The 19,627-nt window shown below is 39.2% G+C and overlaps 1 protein-coding gene across 1 annotated transcript in view; it reads right to left on the bottom strand.

Annotated features, from left to right (window-relative positions):
* LOC138371342 (peptidyl-prolyl cis-trans isomerase-like) overlaps positions 1-13,144 on the bottom strand; it is an 87,926-nt gene extending 74,782 nt beyond the window's left edge. Inside the window, exons 1-2 of the mRNA XM_069336130.1 lie at positions 12,858-13,144; positions 3,212-3,282 (exon numbers count right to left, since the gene is read on the bottom strand). The gene's annotated coding sequence lies outside the window, so the exon portion shown is untranslated. The remainder of the gene's footprint in view (positions 1-3,211; positions 3,283-12,857) is intronic.
* Positions 13,145-19,627: the final 6,483 nt, after the last annotated feature.

The raw sequence follows: 19,627 nt of genomic DNA, 5'->3' as shown, positions 1-19,627 counted from the left end.
TAACTGCTATACAAGTCCCTTGCCAGCTAGGTTCTTGATTTAAAATAGAACTGGATTGTTTGGTACAGTAAAGCCAAGAAGAAGGGAAATGCCAGTGTTTGACAATAAACTTGAAGTTTATGACTGCCAGCTAAGAAAAAGTGATCAAATACGCTCAGTTACGTGGAAAGACAAAAGAGAAGTGAACTTGCTGACAACCGTTCGTGATGGTACAATGATGAACAGAGGCAAGGTGAACTGAGTAACGCAAGAACCAGTATATAAGCCAGATTGTGTTCTTGACTATAATATCAACATGCGTTTGGTTGATAAATCTGACATGATGGTGGGCACTGTCGAGTGTGTGCAGAAAACATTGAAGTGGACGAAAAAAGTGTTTTTCCGTCTTGTTGACATAAGCATGATGAATAGCTATAATATGTATCTGGTTAAAACTTGACGTAAACCAAGTTTCCGTTCGTTTGCTTTTACACTTGGGACACAGTTATTAGCAAAGTTTGGCAAAGATGTTCCTGGCATACAAAGACCCATCATGAACCCAGTGTTGCAGAATGCTGCTACACCCAGGCACGCTCACATGGAGGTCATTCAAGCACACAGACTAAAACATTTGCCACCAGCTGGAAAGCGTGCAATAGGCAAGCGTGATTGCTTAGTTTGTAGAACAAAAAAAAAAAAGAGATCAGAAACGTAAACATGTGCAAACATGGTGTGAAGCGTGTGCAGTTCCATTATGTGCTGTCAACTGCTTCAATGCCTACCACTCTCCCCAAGACTTCTTAAATGTGCAATAATATTACAAAAACCTGTAAATAGTGTGTGCATGTGTGTGTAAATATAATAATGAACAATGTGAATACATATTATATTGGCATAATGGGAAAACATTTTTGTGCGCATGTGTATACTCAATGTATGCAACATTTATTACCATTGAACATGAAGTAACATTATATGCAACACAATTAGTGAATATTTGTGATAAAATATGCGTAGACACTATAAATAATGCCGCGAAAATAAATTCGTAGCAATTCTGGCTGCTTGAAGACTGCGCGCGATGCCTCTCGGCCGCACCTTGCATGAGCAAGCATGCAGGGTGTGACGTCATTGCTCATATTGTCGACTCATTTATGCCATTTGTACGTACGATTAATTTTTTCTCTCTTGTGGTCAGGGAACACAAATTAACAGGTTAGGAAACAATTTTTTTTCTTTTTTGTTATGCACCTGTGGGTGACAAGATGCAAATAGCCCTTAGCAACACAAGGGTTAACCCTTAAACTGCGCAATGCGCCTGCAGGCCCACGTCTGGTTTGCGCAACGTGCCTCCGGGTATTTTTATTTTTCACGTTCCATTCAAAACTCCCGCGGCTATGTGGGGTTCACATCAGCTTCCTCAGGGCTCTTGTAAACAGACGCCATCTTTAAAAAAAATCGTAGTCCACATTCCCGGGTGTTGGAGCCTCAGTAGTGAGTGAGCAACCAAGGCCGGCGCACGCAGTATGAGTGCACAGCACTGCTGTTCAGCGAGTGACCACAGCATCGCCTAATAATGTCAAAATATATATATAATCTGTATTATTTAGCCATGATAGTATTATAGAAGAGCCTGAGTGTGATAATGACCTGGAACAATGTTCAAATATCAGTGATTCAATGCTGTTCACGATGTTCACAGCACCACAGCATTATTTCGTCCATTTGGAATCTTCAAATGACTTCTTAGGTTCCTTTTCAAAATAAACGTGTGGTCAATTATTCATTTACAGGAATTAGTGACCAGGATTGTGGTTATAATTAGCATTGTTCGTAGTATTGTGGAAGGAGGAATTTTGGTGAGGGAGGGAGGGAGAGAATTGAGGTAGCCTCCACTGTGTGTGGGAGCCAATCTTGTTTTGCTCACCATACTAGCTTAGTGGTTCACTATGGGGAACACATATGTACATGGGTATATACAGTGTGTGTATATAGTATAATAACAGCAACAAGAGTATGTTGGGAGGAGCTATTTTTGTGAGGGAGGTGACGTCGTAATCGCAGCGTCGTCTGCTGTGTGATTTCTCATGCAGTGTATGGTAGCAACTGTACTGTTAGGACACAATACCGGCTTACTTGCATAGTTCTGGTGAATAAAACATGTAGATAGGTATACATAACATATGTAAATAGTGTAATATAAACAGTAAGAGTATGGTGGGAGGAGGGGTGATGGCGAGTACGATGTTGGAGGAGACAGTGAGGACTGGCTGGCTGGGTGTGGCAGCTCTCACTCGCTGAGTTCTGAGTGTGTTTATGGTGTGTGACAGTGCAGAGTGTGTAAATGTGTTGTAAATATACATAAATGAACCCAAAACATTGGTGTGAATAACAGTATGGTGGGAGGAGGGGTGATAGTGAGTACGATGTTGGAGGAATAAGGGAGGACTGGCTGGCTGGGTGTGGCTGCTCACACTCGAGGAGTTCTGTGTATGTTGATGGTGAATGTATATACTGTGTGACAGTGTATAGTGTGTAAATAGATTGTATATATACATAAATTAGCATGATACATGGTAAATATGTGCAACATACGTGTACACATGTGTCTTGCACGTAACACAGTGTCTTCGGACAGTACGGATGTTTTACTGCCATAATATAGTGTACGTGTTCTTTATACATAGAATTAGCACGTAAAAACAAATAAAATGTATTTGGAACTGTGCGCAAAAAATGAAAAAATATATATTTGCAGCAACTCGCGCGCCCCGCGCCCCACGCCCTACTGGCCCCGGGAGCGTACGTCACGGGCGAATGGGGAATGATGACGTCACGCCCCAACTTATGGACCCCATAGCAGCCAAAGTAAGTACAATTTCGATTTTTTTTTACATACCCATATTCAGGGAAGGGTTTTTGACACTTTAAAAAAAAAAATTCCGGAGAATTTATTTCCTGCGCACTGCGGGGGTGTCATATTTGGAGGCAACGCAGTTAAGGGGTTAATACACTCAACATCACTGGGTAATGCCAATATGATTAATACACTCACCATCACTGGGTAATGATAATAAATAATACACTCGCCATCACTGGTAAATGACAACACCAACATTAATACACTAGTTAATGAAAATATCTTGATTAATACACTCACAATCACTGGATATCGACATCAACATGATAAACACACACACTGGTAGTACAGTAAGAATAAAATTGTCCTTACCATCATTAATGGGCAGAAGTTGTGTTTGCTATCGTCCTGGGTAGCCGAGCAGAGACTGGAAGCAGTATTACCTATTAAGGCAAAATAAAACAAATTTAAGGTTTCTATGACTAAATTTTTCCCACCAAAACACAGTAAATGTTTAGAAAAATTAAATAATTTTTTTTAGGTATTATGCTTTGAGCAAAAGTAAGGAGGGTGGGCATGAGTAAGGAGGCTGGGCAGGAATAAGGAGGGTGGGCAGCAATAAGGAGGGTGGGCAGCAATAAGGAGGGTGGACAGGAGTAAGGAGGGTGGGCAGGAGTGGGGAGGATGGGCAGGAATAAGGAGGGTGGGCAGGAGTAAGGAGGGTGGGCAGGAGTGGGGAGGATGGGCAGGAATAAGGAGGGTGGGCAGGAATAAGAAGGGTGGGCAAGAGTAAGGAGGGTGGGCAGAAATAAGGAGGGTGGGCAGGAGTAAGGAGGGTGGGCTGGAGAAAGGGGGGTAGCCAGGAGTAATGAGGGTGGGCAGGAGTACGGAGAGTTGGCAGGAGTACGGAGAGTGGGCAGGAGTAAGGAAGGTGGGCTGGAGTAAGGAAGGTGGGCTGGAGTAAGAAGGGTGGACAGCAATAAGGAGGGTAGGCAGGAGTAAGGAGGGTGGGCAGGAGTATGGAGAGTGGGCAGGAGTATGGAGAGTGGGCAGGAGTAAGGAAGGTGGGCTGGAGTAAGGAAGGTGGGCTGGAGTAAGGAAGGTGGGCTGGAATAAGGAGGGTGGGCAGGAGTAAGAAGGGTGGGCAGCAATAAGGAGGGTGGGCAGGAGTAAGGAGGGTGGGCAGGAAAGGGGAAGGGGGTATGGGCAGGTTCTCGGCTGCCTCCCCTCCCTCTCTAACAGCCTACGTAATACAAACCACGTGCATTAACCCTAAAGCTGCTACAGCCTGGGCTGTAAAAGCTGGGGCTGGGCAAAAAATATTTGAATTATGTGAAAATTAATATTAAATGTTAAACAAATCTCCAACTTATTGGCTTAAGTGTCATGAAAGTTTCATTCCAATATGTTCAGAAATGTATTTTAGACAATTTTTTTTAAAAAGGAGAACATTTTGTTGATAAGGAGAACAGCTCCTGTTAACTGGAACTGAGGGATAATGCAGTAATAAAGAGATGTAAGCACTTGTCCAATGTACAAAGAAAAATAGTAGCAAGAAGTGTCCACAAAGTGGATATGCAGCTGGTGCCTGTATAGCATTGCTGAGTAATACATAATAATACCAATAATAATGAGTATGTTATCATGCTCTATTTTGTTATATATCATAAAAATGCATTGCCTAATGTTAATTTCTGTTACTTTCACAAATGTCCAATTTTTTTTTTTTTGGGGGGGGGAGGAGATTTGTTTTTTCTCCTTTGTTTATTATCAGATTTTGTTGTAACCTCTACATCCTGGAGAGTGAATATCCATCCCTAACTATGTCAAGATAGAATGAAATTGGTCATCAAATAAATCAGTCACAACTGGCAGAACTTGGGACTGAATTTTTTGACAGTTTTTCAGATTTCAAATTCTATTTTCTTTGTATCTTTAGGCAGTTTTGATGATTAGGGACCAGATTAGGGCTTTATAACTTTTATACAGAATACATTTTTATCCCCTTAATCCCTATATTTTATTTCTCTGGGGGGGGGTATTTATTCTTGACATCATTACAACACACATTGACCTAAAAGTTTCACATATTCGAGTAAGAATGCCAAACAACCTTTAATAAAACATATATGTAAATTAATGAATAAGAACTAAATTATTCATTGTCGATAACTTCAACTTCTATTATCTCTAAAATTAGAGTTTCAACTTTGAGTCAGTTTTAAAAAATCCAGTTTCTGACCGATTCTCACCATTTTTCCAAATAATGTGCACAGCTGTCTCTTTTACAATCCTATTGAATGGATTTTTCCCAAACCCTAAATGTTTGGAGTTATCAATTTTTTTTCTAGGTTTGGCGTATAATTCAAATGCCACATTGACAATTTTTTTTACAGTAAACTAAACTGAAAACATACATTCTAAATCTATGAAAATGAAGATCCTATACTATTCTGAGAGCATAATAACACCAAAGGAACAATTGGTGATAGTTTATATTTTTGCAGCGGATTTCAAAATCTGATGTTCTCAATATTCAATTTTATAATTATTTTTTATTTTCTTATTTTTTAAGTTACGTTTGTGATCATTTAGACAAAGTTGCAGGATTTGCTAGTATGCACAAAAAATTGGAAAGCATTAGAGCAAATTTGAGAAACTGAACTTTGCCATCAGGTCCTGTCATATATGCTCCCGAAATATGGTGTATATGGTCCCGAAACACTATGCGTGCTAGTGGCTTTACAAGAATGGTAACTTAACTTAATTTCTAAATTCTCTGTTAACCCCCCAATATATCTTCTTGTAAATAAATAAATAAATAAATATGTATGCCATGCACAGCTTAAGGGTTAATACAGAACTGTACTGAATAAAATGTATAAAATGTCAAACTAACAATAATAATATTTTTAATAAAACAATTTGTAAGTTGATTCTATTAGAAATGCAGCTGAAAGACTTGCTGTAAAGTTAAACATAGACAATTTCAAGGCTAGCACTGAATAGGTATGTCGATTTAAAGAGAGCTAATACATCATTAACATGAAAATTTGTGGTGAACATTAAGTGCAGATGTTGGAAGTGCTAATGCATATAAGCATAAACTTTCTCAGCACATGATATCTAATAATCAAAGCTGGTTTTAAGTGTACAAAGCAGATAAAAATGGCTTTATCTGAAAGATATGTATATGATAAGATATTTAACTGAAACTATATATTATGAAAGATACTGTAATGAAGCTCACAAGAAAGAAACAAACTAAGATTCAAAAGTTTTGGTATGGTTTCACAGTAGGCCTACAGGACCAGCAACCAGCACTAGCAAGGACTCACCTTCCGAGGATAAACAGGCAACTGGACCAGCACCCAGCACTAGCAAGGACTCACCTTCCAAGGATGCCCAGGCAAGTGGACCAGCACCCAGCACTAGCAAGGACTCACCTTCCAAGAATGCCCAGGCAACTGGACAAGCACCCAGCACTAGCAAGGACTCACCTTCCAAGGATGTCCAGGCAACTGGACCAGCACCCAGCACTAGCAAGGACTCACCTTCCAAGAATGCCCAGGCAACTGGACAAGCACCCAGCACTAGCAAGGACTCACCTTCCAAGGATGCCCAGGCAACTGGACCAGCACCCAGCACTAGCAAGGACTCACCGTCCAAGAATGCCCAGGCAACTGGACAAGCACCCAGCACTAGCAAGGACTCACCTTCCAAGGATGTCCAGGCAACTGGACCAGCACCCAGCACTAGCAAGGACTCACCTTCCAAGGATGCCCAGGCCTCTATACCAGCACCCAGCACTAGCCATAACTTACCTGGGAGTACCAATTGAGCTGTACAGTACAGTTCTAATGACATTAAATGTACAAAGTGTAGTTTATGATATAAGTGTACTGCAGTAGTGTGATTCTAGTGGTCTGTACTTTATGTACAGATGTAGTGTATAATGTACATTTGTTAGAAAAGTTACTGTTCTTTAAACAATTTATATTCATGTGTGTGGCTCTCTCAGGATATTAAGGCTAACAAAGTTTGCACTACAAAACTCAACTGGTAGGGTCAGTACAGTACTGTAACGTGCAATATCATTTTATTTCATTGCAATTCAAATTCTTTGTTATTTAAATTTTTCAAAAGGCAAATGTGTACTGGCATATGTATTATTATTATTTTTTTTTGGGGGGGGGGGGAAGGGGGATGCTGGGGCCGGATTGATGGAATGAATTCCACACATGAATGAATCGGCTATGCCCCCATATAGTTCGTTCAAACGAGGGCACACTGTATTACTCATATAATTTCTACATTTACTATCTACATTTAATTTCATGCATTTCTTTGATAAAGTGTTTACTCGTGTCCTTTATGATCTTGGTAATTTGTAAGTTTTTTATTTATTTATCTTTATTTATTTATATACAAGAAGGTACATTGGGTTTGTGAGAATACATAGCATAGTACAGTATTTACAATCTTGTAAAGCCACTAGTACGCGAAGTGTTTCAGGCAGGTCCTTAATCTAACAGATAATTTTAAGTAGGTAAATTCTATCTGAATTAATAAAATGATAACAAATACATTGCAAGAAAAAAAATGAGATGAGAGAGATTAGTAAGTATATTAAAGCACATTGGTATATTAGAGCTCTGATTAATTACATTGACAGCTTGATTGGTAATTTAAACAAGATTAATAGACACCATACAGCAGATTGACAGCACAATCACCCCATTGACCCTATTAAACTTAAATTATAGTATGTTTATATTACTCTATGTTCTGATAAGTTCCAAGAAAATGTCATGAGGAGTAGTTCTAAATTACACCTTGTATTTCCATTCTGTAATTAATGTAAATAAACTACTGTACTGTTGCTAGAACTACTGACTCCATAATGTAATAATCTATGCCAGTACTCTGACTATACTCTGTACCTGTAAAGTAAGGCTGTAAAGTACCTGTTCACATTTTTTGTCAATTTTACTGTAAATTATCTACTTAAAATTATCTGTTAGTTTAAAGACTTTCCTGAAACTCTATGCGTGCTAGTGGCTTTACAAGAATGTAAAATCAACTTCATTTCTATATTTTCTCTTAACCCCCAATGTACCTTCTTGTATATAAATAAATAAATAAATTAATGCTTGTCATCCTTATGTATCACCTTTGTATTAATTTTTTATTTTCCTTGAACATTCTCATTTTGTTAACTTACTTCTCTTATAGTATTAAGTGTTTTACCCCATCACAATATTAATTAAAAAATTTCTATATTACTATTAATTTTGCCCGAAACGCTTTGCGTAATAGTGGCTTCATTAGTACAGTATGTGTAACTGCTGTCCCTTCAATTGAACAATACTCTTATTACACATAGAAATCACAATAGTGTGATGCATCAAATTTATTTACTTATTTATTATTTATTTATTTATTTATATACAAGAAGGTACATTGGGTTTGTGAGAATACATAGCATGGTATTTACAATCTTGTAAAGCCACTAGTACGCACAGCATTTCGGGCAGGTCCTTAATCTATCAGATAATTTTAAGTAGGTAAATTCTAGCAGAATTAATAAAATGATAACAGATACATTGCAAGAAAGAAAAAAAATGAGATGAGAGAGATTAGTAGGAATATTAGAGCACATTGGTATATTAAAGTTCAGACTGATTGCATTGACAGCTTGATTGGTAATTTAAACGAAGATTAATAGGCACCATACAGCAAATTGAAAGCACATATAAGAAGACAGCAATGATCACAATGGTAAAGTTGTTTGGATTGGGTACATGAAGATTGGGTAGCACTACATACAGTGCAATTTTAAAGCAACAAGGTAGAAAACTATGAAGATGAAATTAAGTACTTTTTAAGTTTTGTTTTTGAATGATGCAAAAGCTGGACATCTTTTCAATTCATTAGGAGTGAGTTCCATACACTAGGTCCCTTTATTTGCAAAGATTGTTTGCACAGATTAAGTTTGACTCTGGGGATATCAAAGATTTACTTATTTCTGGTGTGGTGATAATGGGTCCTATTATATCTGTCCAGGGAGAGTTTCAGAACATGATTTGCATTTAAGAACAGGGTTTTGTAAATGTAGTTGACACAAGAGAATGTGTGGAGTGAGATTATGTTTAGCATGTTTAGGGAGTTAAACAAGGGGGCTGAGTGTTGTCTGAAAACAGAATTTATTATTCTGATAGCAGATTTTGCTGGGGGATGATGGACCAGAGGTGGTTTGCAGTGGTTGAACCCCATGCACAGATACCATAATTAAGATAGGGATAGATTAGTGTATAATATAGTGAGATGAGAGCAGAGTTAGATACATAGTATCTGATTTTGGAGAGTATACCAACTGTTTTAGAGACTTTCTTAGTTTTGTGTTGTATGTAGGTGCTGAAGTCGAGTCTCTTATCTAGGAATAGGCCAAGAAAATTTCCATCATTTTTATTACTAATGCTAACATTGTCTATCTGAAGCTGAATTGCATTTGTTGATTTGCTTCCAAATAAGATGTAGTAGGTCTTTTCTATGTTAAGTGTTAGTTTGTTGGTTGACATCCATAAGTGGACTATTTTTTAGTTCATTATTAACAGCATTATTTAGTGTATGTGTTTTGGGGTTAGAGTAGATGAGGGTAGTATCATCAGCAAACAATGTAGGTTTCAGAATGTTGGTGACATCAGGCAGACCATTGATGTACTGTATATAAGAAATAGGAGAGGTCCCAAGATGCTGCCGAGTGGCACACCAATGGTTATTGGTAGAGTGGTTATTGGTAGAGTGGAAGTTATATCGTTGATGGCTACACATTGGTGTCTATTGTCTATCACTAAGATAGGATTGTATATAGTGCAGGACATGGCCTCGGATTCCATAATGATGCAGTTTACATAAGAGGTAGTTGTGATTACCAGTATCAAAGGCCTTTCTCAGGTCAATGAAGAGTCCAATCGGAAACTCATTTTTGTCAAGGGCTGAGTAAATTATATCAAGGAGACTAATAATTGCGTCGTTAGTACTCTTTTGGGAACGGAAGCTAAACTGACAGGAGCCAAGTATGTCGAATTTTACGAGGTAGCAGTACAGCTGTTTGTATATATTTTTTTCAAATATTTTTGATAGTACGGGTAGGTTTGATATGAACAAATTTGAAATGAGTTTGTTTGTTTGTTTCATTTCAAGTTTGAAATGAACAAATCCACAAGAGCTGTGACGAGGGTTCAAATCTACGTCCGAGAGTGTGTAATGAAGGAAGGGCGAAGAGGTAGAACAGCTTATTGACAGAGCTCAGGTGCATGGGGGAATTGTGTAAAAACCTACAGTAGTTTGTGTCTCAGAAAGACTGCAGGATCCGTGGTAGGTCAAGTTGATTTCTCGGTTGCAATTCTTATCCATGTCGTAGCTCAGTCAATTAACCACCATGCTGCGCCGAGTTTATTGTGAAATTTCCCCTGTGCGCATGAAATAAAGCGTTCCCAAAAAATTCATTTTTCTTCATAAAATGATAAATTCCCTTCCCTGAACATGTCTATGTAAAAATAAATACTGTACCAAATTCCACTTACTTTGGCTCTGGGAACGTGGGCAAGGTGCGTTGTTATGTCATCAGGGGCTGGTCACCTGTGCGTGACACGCCCAGACATCATCGCGCGGGCCATTCAAGCACCAGATGTTGGCACAAATATATTTTAAATTATTTGTTTTATGTATTTCCAATGCAGTTTTATTTGTTTGTTTTTTTATCGTATATGATGCATATTTGTATTATTTACAATATGTATACAGTAGAACGTTCATAATGTTCCATGAAACTGTGATACATGTGTCAGCAATGTGTCCACAATAAATGTTTATTGTCGCAATATTACTTGTTAAAAATTCACTAAAATTACAATATGTACAGTTTCACACACTACACAGTAACACACTGTATTACACACTCAGTACTTCGGAAGTGAGTAATAATCAACGAAGTAGTCCAGGGTACACAGTGCGACTTCTCTCTCGTTGCACCTGGTACAGATAGAATTTCACTTCCTGTTTCTTTGTTCTGTGTGCTTGCAAATAACGCACTCATGTACACCCTTGGCATTAGTACCTGTAGGTGGTATGTAGCCAAGCTTGTAAAACATAAGGTAGTCTTGTAAAGATTACAGGGAAAGATCAATTTGTAAGGTAGTCGTGAAAAGATCGCCTTGTAAGGTCCCACACAGGAAAAAATTCAGTCAGCCTCAAAGAGTGTCCGTCAGTCTGGAAGAGATTCAGCCAGCCTCAAAGAGTGTCCGTCAGTTAAGAAGAGATTCAGCTATTCTTGAAAATATCTATGGAAAACACCACCATGGAAGCTGCTAACACTGTTTATCTATGCTACTTGTATCAGATGCATCATCACTGAATGCAGAAAACGATTCATCTATGTATCATCTAAATAAATTGGAGATAGCATAGGTGGGCAAGGGTGGCGCTCAGAGCTACAACTGGATACGCTCGCTGTATTGTCCTCATAGGTGCTGTATCACTTGCATCTGACCTTTGTGTTAGGTCCTTATTGCACCTAGCTTCACCAATATTATGACCCTTATATTCTTCAAACATTAAGGTTTGAATTTCACCGACAAAGCGCGATCTTTCAACTCCGCGTCGGACAGGTGTTTGGGAGCCAGAGGTGCGTGTGCCACTCATGGTTGCTCACTCAGTACTAACCCAGCCAGATGCCCTAGGGCATAAGGGGAATTTTTTCCAAGATGGCTACCTCTCACTGGAGGTCCTAAGATTCCATTTCGTACACAACCAACCTCGCGCACATTTAGAATGGGTACGAAAAAATCAAACCGAGTATTCTCGGTTGGCGCAGTTAAGTGGTTAAGGAGCGTCTGGGATCTTCTCGGATGTAGGTTCGAACCCTCGTCATGGCCCTTGTGGATTTATTCATTTATTACTCTTATGTTCTTTGTACACACTCTTTTGAATAAATAATAATAATATTATTACTGTATTCATATTATTATTATTATTTACTCACAGAAAATCACACTAACGTGATATACATCAATGAGAAAATTCACTCGGGCTGTGAGGCGATGCGAACCTGCAATGTTTGCGTCACCTCACAGCCCCAGTGGATCGTTCATTGATGTATATCTCCTTAGTGCGATTTTCAGTGTAGTATCTGAAGTTGGGCGTACAGTGTTCAACTACAACACTTTACCACTTCACCTGAGTGCTTGGAGGGGTCTTACGTAAAATTTGGACTGGCTTCAAGTCTTCCTGTGACATAAGGATATCACAGACTTCCTGTGACATCAGTAGAAACGGTCCGTTTAATTACCACAAGCTACACAAGCTTCACAAAGCTTCCTGGCAATATGTTAGTAATGAATAAATATGATATATTTACTCATTATAATGTTGGTGCAGAATGTACAATACGAGAAAATGTAATTTTAATCTGAAAAAGTATATTTTTATTAAGAAATTAGACGAAAATAAAGAGCTGGTGACACCAAATAAAGTCGACGATTCAAGCGTCAGTTAGGTTAGGTTAGGTTAGGTTAGGTTTGGTTAGGTTAGGTTAGGTTAGTTTAGGTTAGGTCAGCCTATCATATTTATTCATTACTAACGTATTGCCAGGAAGCTTTCTGAAGCTTTGTGAAGCTTGTGGTAATTAAACGGACCCAGTAGAAATCTGATTGTCAGACTTTTAGGAAGTCGGTGGTGGTACAGTGGTAGAGTATGCGGCTGGCAATGCCTTGGTCGTGGGTTTGCGACACCACACAGTCCCAGTGGATTTTCTCATTATTATTATTCTTATTATTATTATTATTCGATAAGCCAATGTCCACACCCCAACAATGCCATAGGCTTATAATTTACCTCAACAATTCCATAGGCCTACGTCTACATCCCAACAATGCCATAGGCCTATTTCCACACCCCAACAATTGCATGTTGGGGTGTAAGACAATAGTGGAGCAGAAAGTACTCCAGTACTTACGGTGGAAGATGAGAGTGCGAGAAACAAGGTGGTCAGGCGGAGCCAGTGACTCCTTCCTTCAACAGTTTTGTCTCTCCCTCGTGGTATATCCTCAATGTCTTCAGTGGTGTGGCCTCACTACACACTTACACTGCCATAAGTGTCCTGAGAGTACTGTGGGAGGGACAATTTGGCGGGTATTGTGGACACAGGTCTTTAAGACAGGCGAACTTCACGAGTCGTGGAGACGTCTATAGCAACCTTTGTTGTGATGACGTCACTCGCTCGCTCGCTTACCCGCCACGTTGCTCTTCCCATTTTCTTTGGTTACTGATCTTTGCCGACGTTTAATTTACTTGAGACACTAATATTGGTGGCCTCAACGAGGACAGGAAGCTGGCGGCTTGTCAAAGGTCCTACCATTTGCCTGGACGATCTTTTCTATCTGTATTTTAAAACCCAGTAGAGTTTTGGCGTTTACCTTACCTACTTTTTGGCGGGTAGGCTGTTCCACGGGTTTACCACCATACGGGTGAAAAAGCCTCTCCTGTTTTCTGTCCTACATTGTGGCTTGTTGAGCTTGAACCCGTTGCTCCTCGTTCGTGTTACATCTGACCTTTTGAAGAAAGTGTCCGGATCAACATCGTCCAAATTGTTGAGTATTTTAAGTGTTTCGATGAGCTCCGCCCTGTCATGCCTGGTTTGCTGTGTTGTTTGGCCAGTGGCCCTCAACCCTTCCTGATACGAGAGATGACTAAGCTCTGGTATGATTTTTGTTGCCCGGTGTTGCACCTTCTCCAGAGCAGCTATGTCTTTCTGAAGATAAGGTCTCAATGCCTGTATGCAATAATCCAGGTGGGGGCGCACCAAATACTTATACAATTGAAGGACTACTTTAGTTTCCTTGAAGGTAAAGGCACGCTTGATTATTCCCAAGGTTTGGTTCGCTTTTTTTACTGCCGCTCCCACTTGTTGTGCAACTTTTAGTGAATGATGGATTCTGATTCCAATGTCGCATTCTTCATCTATCTGTTGTAATATACTAATATATATAATGTATATATATCAATAAAATCAATCAATTAATCAATGAATCATAAAAAATCAATAAATTATCAATAATAAATCAACAATAAATAATCAATACATAAATTAAAGTGAATATGAAATTCTTGCTAATCAACTCTGCGCATGCACATCCAATAAGATAAGAAGAATTCACAATAAGAAGCAAAATCAGAAATATTCAGGCACAGGCAGAAGTAGAGAGGAGAAGTATAATGTATGAGAGAAGTCAAACCATGCAACACTACATGTATGTGAGTCAAAACACCTATATTTCACTTACGGTAAAAGGAGAAATGCTTGGAGTGACTGTGTACAAATGCGGCTCGAGCCGCATTTGTACACAGAGAAGATCAGGCTTGGGTACAAATATTACTGGGAATATGGGAGGGATACAAGACACTCCGTACATTGACAACATCGCACACTAATATTTTTACCACTTCGGACACCAGCTTTCGATGTTTCGCATATGTGTACGTGTTCCACATTAAAACGACAATATAATGCTATTAACAATTAAAATCTTCTATTTAACAGGCATATAGTTATTAAATGAAGTTTAGTGATGTAATAGACATAATCCGGAGTTGGTAAGGACGCCGCCCGCCAGCGTAAACACAACACACCCGAATACCCACAAACACGATACAACGCACAAAACACAACACTTCTGTCAGTTTTTAGATAAACTCCTTTTATATTTATTATGTGAGAGTTATACTTGTATAAAATGATAACTATTATAGGTAAGCGCCTAATATTTAATATTAATCAATAAAAAAGAAGTCGGAAGCCACACGCCTGTCTGTACATGTCTTTTGTGAAAAAGTATTTTGGGCGCTCATGTACTTGTGCGCTAGCTGGCGTTCACAACTGTTCTCGCCTACAAGCATTAGAATTAAACAAACGAATTTATTTTTTCATTTATATACAAGAAGAGAAGGCTACCCTTGAGTCTGTAATATTCATCTGATCACAGGTCTCCCATTTGGTCCTCATTGCTTTATCTTACTATTATTGAATGTCAATAACCGTATTATGCAATTTCAATTTCTTCTATTTCTTTCTTTATTATGCACCCCATACCCATCCCGTGGGCCGTGGTGTAAAGGATTACAGAGGCACATAATCGGTTCAGGAACTGAACCCTCTAGTTCGTTTAGCTAAGCAAATAACAATGTTTGACGCTAGTTACAAAATTATTAATGTTGTATACACATGTACACACACACTCATACATACATACACACACACACACACATATATATATATATATATATATATATATATATATATATATATATATATATATATATATATATATATATATATATATATATATATATATATATATATATATATATATATATATATATATATATAATAAGTATGTATGTATGTATGTATGTATGTAAGGAGAGAGAGAGAGAGAGAGAGAGAGAGAGAGAGAGAGAGAGAGAGAGAGAGAGAGAGAGAGAGAGAGAGAGAGAGAGAGAGAGAGAGAGAGAGAGAGAGAGAGAGAAGGAGAGAGAGAGAGAGAGAAAGAGATGAAGATCGAGACAGAGAAATAGATATAGACAGAGTCAGGGAGAGAATGTTAGACACAGAGACGTATAGATAAGGATATGCAAAGTCAGTGAGAGAATGACAGAGATAGAGCGAGGAAAGAGACAGAGAGATAGGCTGACACAGAGAATGTCAGAAACGAGGAGAGGCAGAGACAGAGGGACAGGGACAGACGGACAGGGCCAGAGGAGGGACGGGGGAACAGAGGGGGAGCAGTGGGACAGGGAGGGAGACAGGGACAGAGAGGGAGACAGGGACAGAGAGGGGGACATGGACAGAGACAGAGGGACAGGAACACAGGGACAGAGACAGAGGGACAGGGTCAGAGAGGGGGACCGGGGGACAGAGGGAGGAGAGGGGGGGGCAGGAGACCAAGAGAGAGGGGACAGAGGAGAGACAGGGGATAGAAAGAGTGGGCAGGGGGACAGAGGGAGGGACAGGGACAGACAGAGAAGGACAGGAACAGATGGACAGAAAGGGCGGACAGGGGGACAGAAAGGGTGACAGAGAGAGGGACAGGGGGCAGAGATAGGGACAGGGGAAGAGAGACAGGGACAAGGGGACAGAGATGGATAGGGGGACTGAAGGAAAGGGAGGGGGACAGATGATGGACAGCGGACAGAAAGAGTGGGCAGGGGGACAGAGAGGTACAGGGGACAGAGAGATGGACAGGGGGACATAGAGGAACAGGGGGACAGAGAGTAACAGGGGACAGAGAGAGGAACAGGAGGACAGAGAAGAACAGGGGGACAGAGAGAGACAGGGGGTACAGAGAGAGGGACAATGGGATAGAGAGGGACAGGGGGACAGAGAGATGGAAAGGGGGGACAGGGGGACAGAGAGGGGGACAGGGGACAGAGGGGGGGAAAGGGATCTGGGACAGAGGACAGAAAATGTTTATTTTATTTTAGAAAATCTCTATTTAAACTACCTCAGTTTGTTTTAGTGTAACTTTAGTATTCAATTATAGTGTACTTATAATAGTATAGTAAGCAAGCTTATTTTCTTATAGATTTCATAATTGTTTTTTTTTTACTTTTTTGGTCATCTATTGTTACTAATTATTCTAGTTAATTTTTTACATTCCTAGTTCCCATTAAGTTTTTTTTTTTTTTTTTTTCTTTTTACTTAAAATTACCATTAAGTTTATTTTACTTTAGAATTTTTAATCTGTTTTTTTTCTTTGTTTTCTATTTTGTAATTTGCCATTCTTACCTTGTTTTCCTGCAATCAGCCTTTTTATGCAGACAAGTATAGACCCAGAACTAAACCTCTTATCCTCTATCTATGACAATCATCACTTCAATGATCAAAATTGCAGATATTTTACAGCACATGATGTAAACTATGTATTAACAGATAATCTCAATATCTCTGTAATCAACTTGAACGTTAGATCCCTAGGTAAACACTTCGATGATGTTAGTGCCTTGATTGAAACTATTGACAACAAATTCTCTTTTATTATACTTACTGAAACGTGGTTGAAAGAGGATAATACTCAACTCTTTAACATGCCTAACTACTCGGCAATTCACAACTGTCGTCAAATGCAGAGAGGTGGTGGTACTGCTCTTTACTACCACCAAGAACTAACATGCTTAAAAATAATTAGAACTAGAGACTGCTGTGGGGAGTATATCTTCGCCAGTTTCAGAGTCAAGGGTGCCGAGTCTGTCCTGTCTGTGGGTGCAGTCTATAGAATTCCTAACACTGATGTGTCTGAATTCAACTCAAACCTTAGAAATCTAATACTAGATAACAGATTGAACAAAAACCATCTAATTATCGCAGGGGACTTTAATATTGACCTCTGCGAGCCTGAACACCCTACTGCTGTTAGCTTCCTCAACTGTATGAATTCCTGCTTCCTCATACCCTTAATCACTAGACCAACTAGAATCACTGATAGTACTGCTACGACTCTAGATCACATCTGGACCAACATAACCTCTCCGCTTACTTCAGGTATAATCACCGATAGCACTACAGACCATTACCCCACATTTCTCTTAACTAACATTAGCAAACCACCTCTAGAGACAAGGGAGTTAAGCTTTAGGCTGCACAATGAAACTGCTATAAACAATTTTATAACTGCTGCTGATAATGTCAACTGGGAGTCCGAGTTAGGTAACATAGGGGACATCAACCTAGCAGTGAAATCTTTTCTACAAACAACTCTTAGCCTTTATAACACCCACTGTCCTATGCTTACAAAACAAGTCACAAGCAAAAGACTTAACAATCCTTGGCTTACAAAGGGAATACTTAAATCCATTAACAAAAAACACGACCTTGAGAAGAAGTATAGGCTAGGAACAGTCTCCAAAGAATTCTCAAAGAATTACTCGTTATTGCTATCTAAAATAATTAGACGAGCCAAAACTAAATACTATGAAGATAAATTTACCCAAATAAAGAGCAACATTAAAAAAACTTGGAGCACAATTTCACAAATATTGGGATCAAAGAAGATTTTAAATAACAAACCAACACTCCTTTCCAATAACGTTGGTCAGCTTTCAGCCTCTGATTCTGCTATTGAGTTCAATAGGTTCTTCTCTTCCATTGGGTCATCCCTTGCAAATGATATTCCATCTTCCTGTACTGATGTTAAGGACTATCTTACAGGTAACTATCCACAGTCTCTGTACCTAAAGCCTACTAGTTCCACTGATGTCAATGAAATAATCCTTTCCCTTAAAACCAAGTCTAGTGCCCTCGAGGAGATACCAACTTTAATTTACAAAAAAGCCTCCAGATCTCTAGCCCCTGCTATTGCATTGCTCTTCAACAAGTCACTTGAACTCCAAACCTTTCCTGACATTCTAAAAAAAGCAAGAGTAACCCCTGTCTACAAATGTGGTGATCTCACTGATGTTAACAACTATAGACCTATATCAATCCTGCCTAACTTGTCAAAAATATTCGAAAAGCTAATCTACAAGCAGTTTTACTCTTTTCTAGCCAAACACAATATACTTAGCTCTTGTCAATATGGCTTCAGACCCAAAAAAAGCACTAACGATGCACTTATTAGTATGATTAACTTAATTCACGCAGCTCTTGATAAAAAGGAGTTTCCTGTTGGGTTATTTGTGGACCTGCGTAAGGCTTTTGACACTGTCAACCATCAAAACCTTCTTCTTAAATTACATCATTATGGAGTCAGAGGACACTCCCTGCAATACCTCAAATCTTATCTTACTGACAGGCTCCAGTATGTTTCTGTGAATAATACAATTTCTCCCACCCTACCCATCAACATTGGTGTTCCTCAGGGCAGCATACTTGGCCCTCTCCTCTTTCTCATCTACATTAATGACCTTCCAAATGCCTCCCAACACCTCAAACCAATTCTATTTGCTGACGACACAACCTTCATTTACTCCAGTCCTGACCCCCTGGCTCTAAATGCCACAGTAAATACTGAGCTAGAGAAAGTCCATCTTTGGCTAACTGCCAACAAACTCACCCTTAACATTGACAAAACGTTTTATATTCTGTTTGGCAATAAATCCTCTAATCAGATAAATCTCAAAATAAACAATACCCAAATTTGTAACAAATTAGATGGCAAATTCCTTGGCGTTCTCATCGACCACAAGCTGAATTTCCAGGGTCACATTCTAAATATATCAAAAAAAGTTTCAAAAACTGTTGGCATTCTTTCTAAGATCAGATATTATGTACCCCGCCCTGCCCTGGTTACTCTCTATTACTCCCTCATCTATCCATACCTCAACTATGGTATTTGTGCTTGGGGTTCTACTACCCAAAATCATTTACGTCCTCTCATTACCCAACACAAAGCTGCTATTAGGACAATAACCAACTCTGGCCCCAGACATCACTCGGTACCCTTACTCAAATCTCTGAATATGTTAGATATTAAGTCACTGCACATTCTCTCTTGTGTATTATACATATATAAAACGCTGAACTGTAATGCCAATCCTGACCTCAAAAGCTTCATTGAAGGTTGTAACAGAACCCATGAGCACCACACCAGGAATGAATACAGTTTTGATATTCCTAGAGTACGACTTAATCAAACTAGAAATGCTCTACAAATCAAGGGACCCAGAATGTGGAATGACCTTCCCAACCATGTTAAAGACTGTACCTCTCTCAACCAGTTTAAGATAAAAACT

The sequence above is a fragment of the Procambarus clarkii genome, chromosome 35, assembly GCF_040958095.1.
Source record: "Procambarus clarkii isolate CNS0578487 chromosome 35, FALCON_Pclarkii_2.0, whole genome shotgun sequence".
Lineage (NCBI taxonomy): Eukaryota > Metazoa > Arthropoda > Malacostraca > Decapoda > Cambaridae > Procambarus > Procambarus clarkii.
The sequence above is the reverse complement of the archived record's forward strand: the minus strand, read 5'-3'. Positions and strand labels throughout refer to the sequence as shown.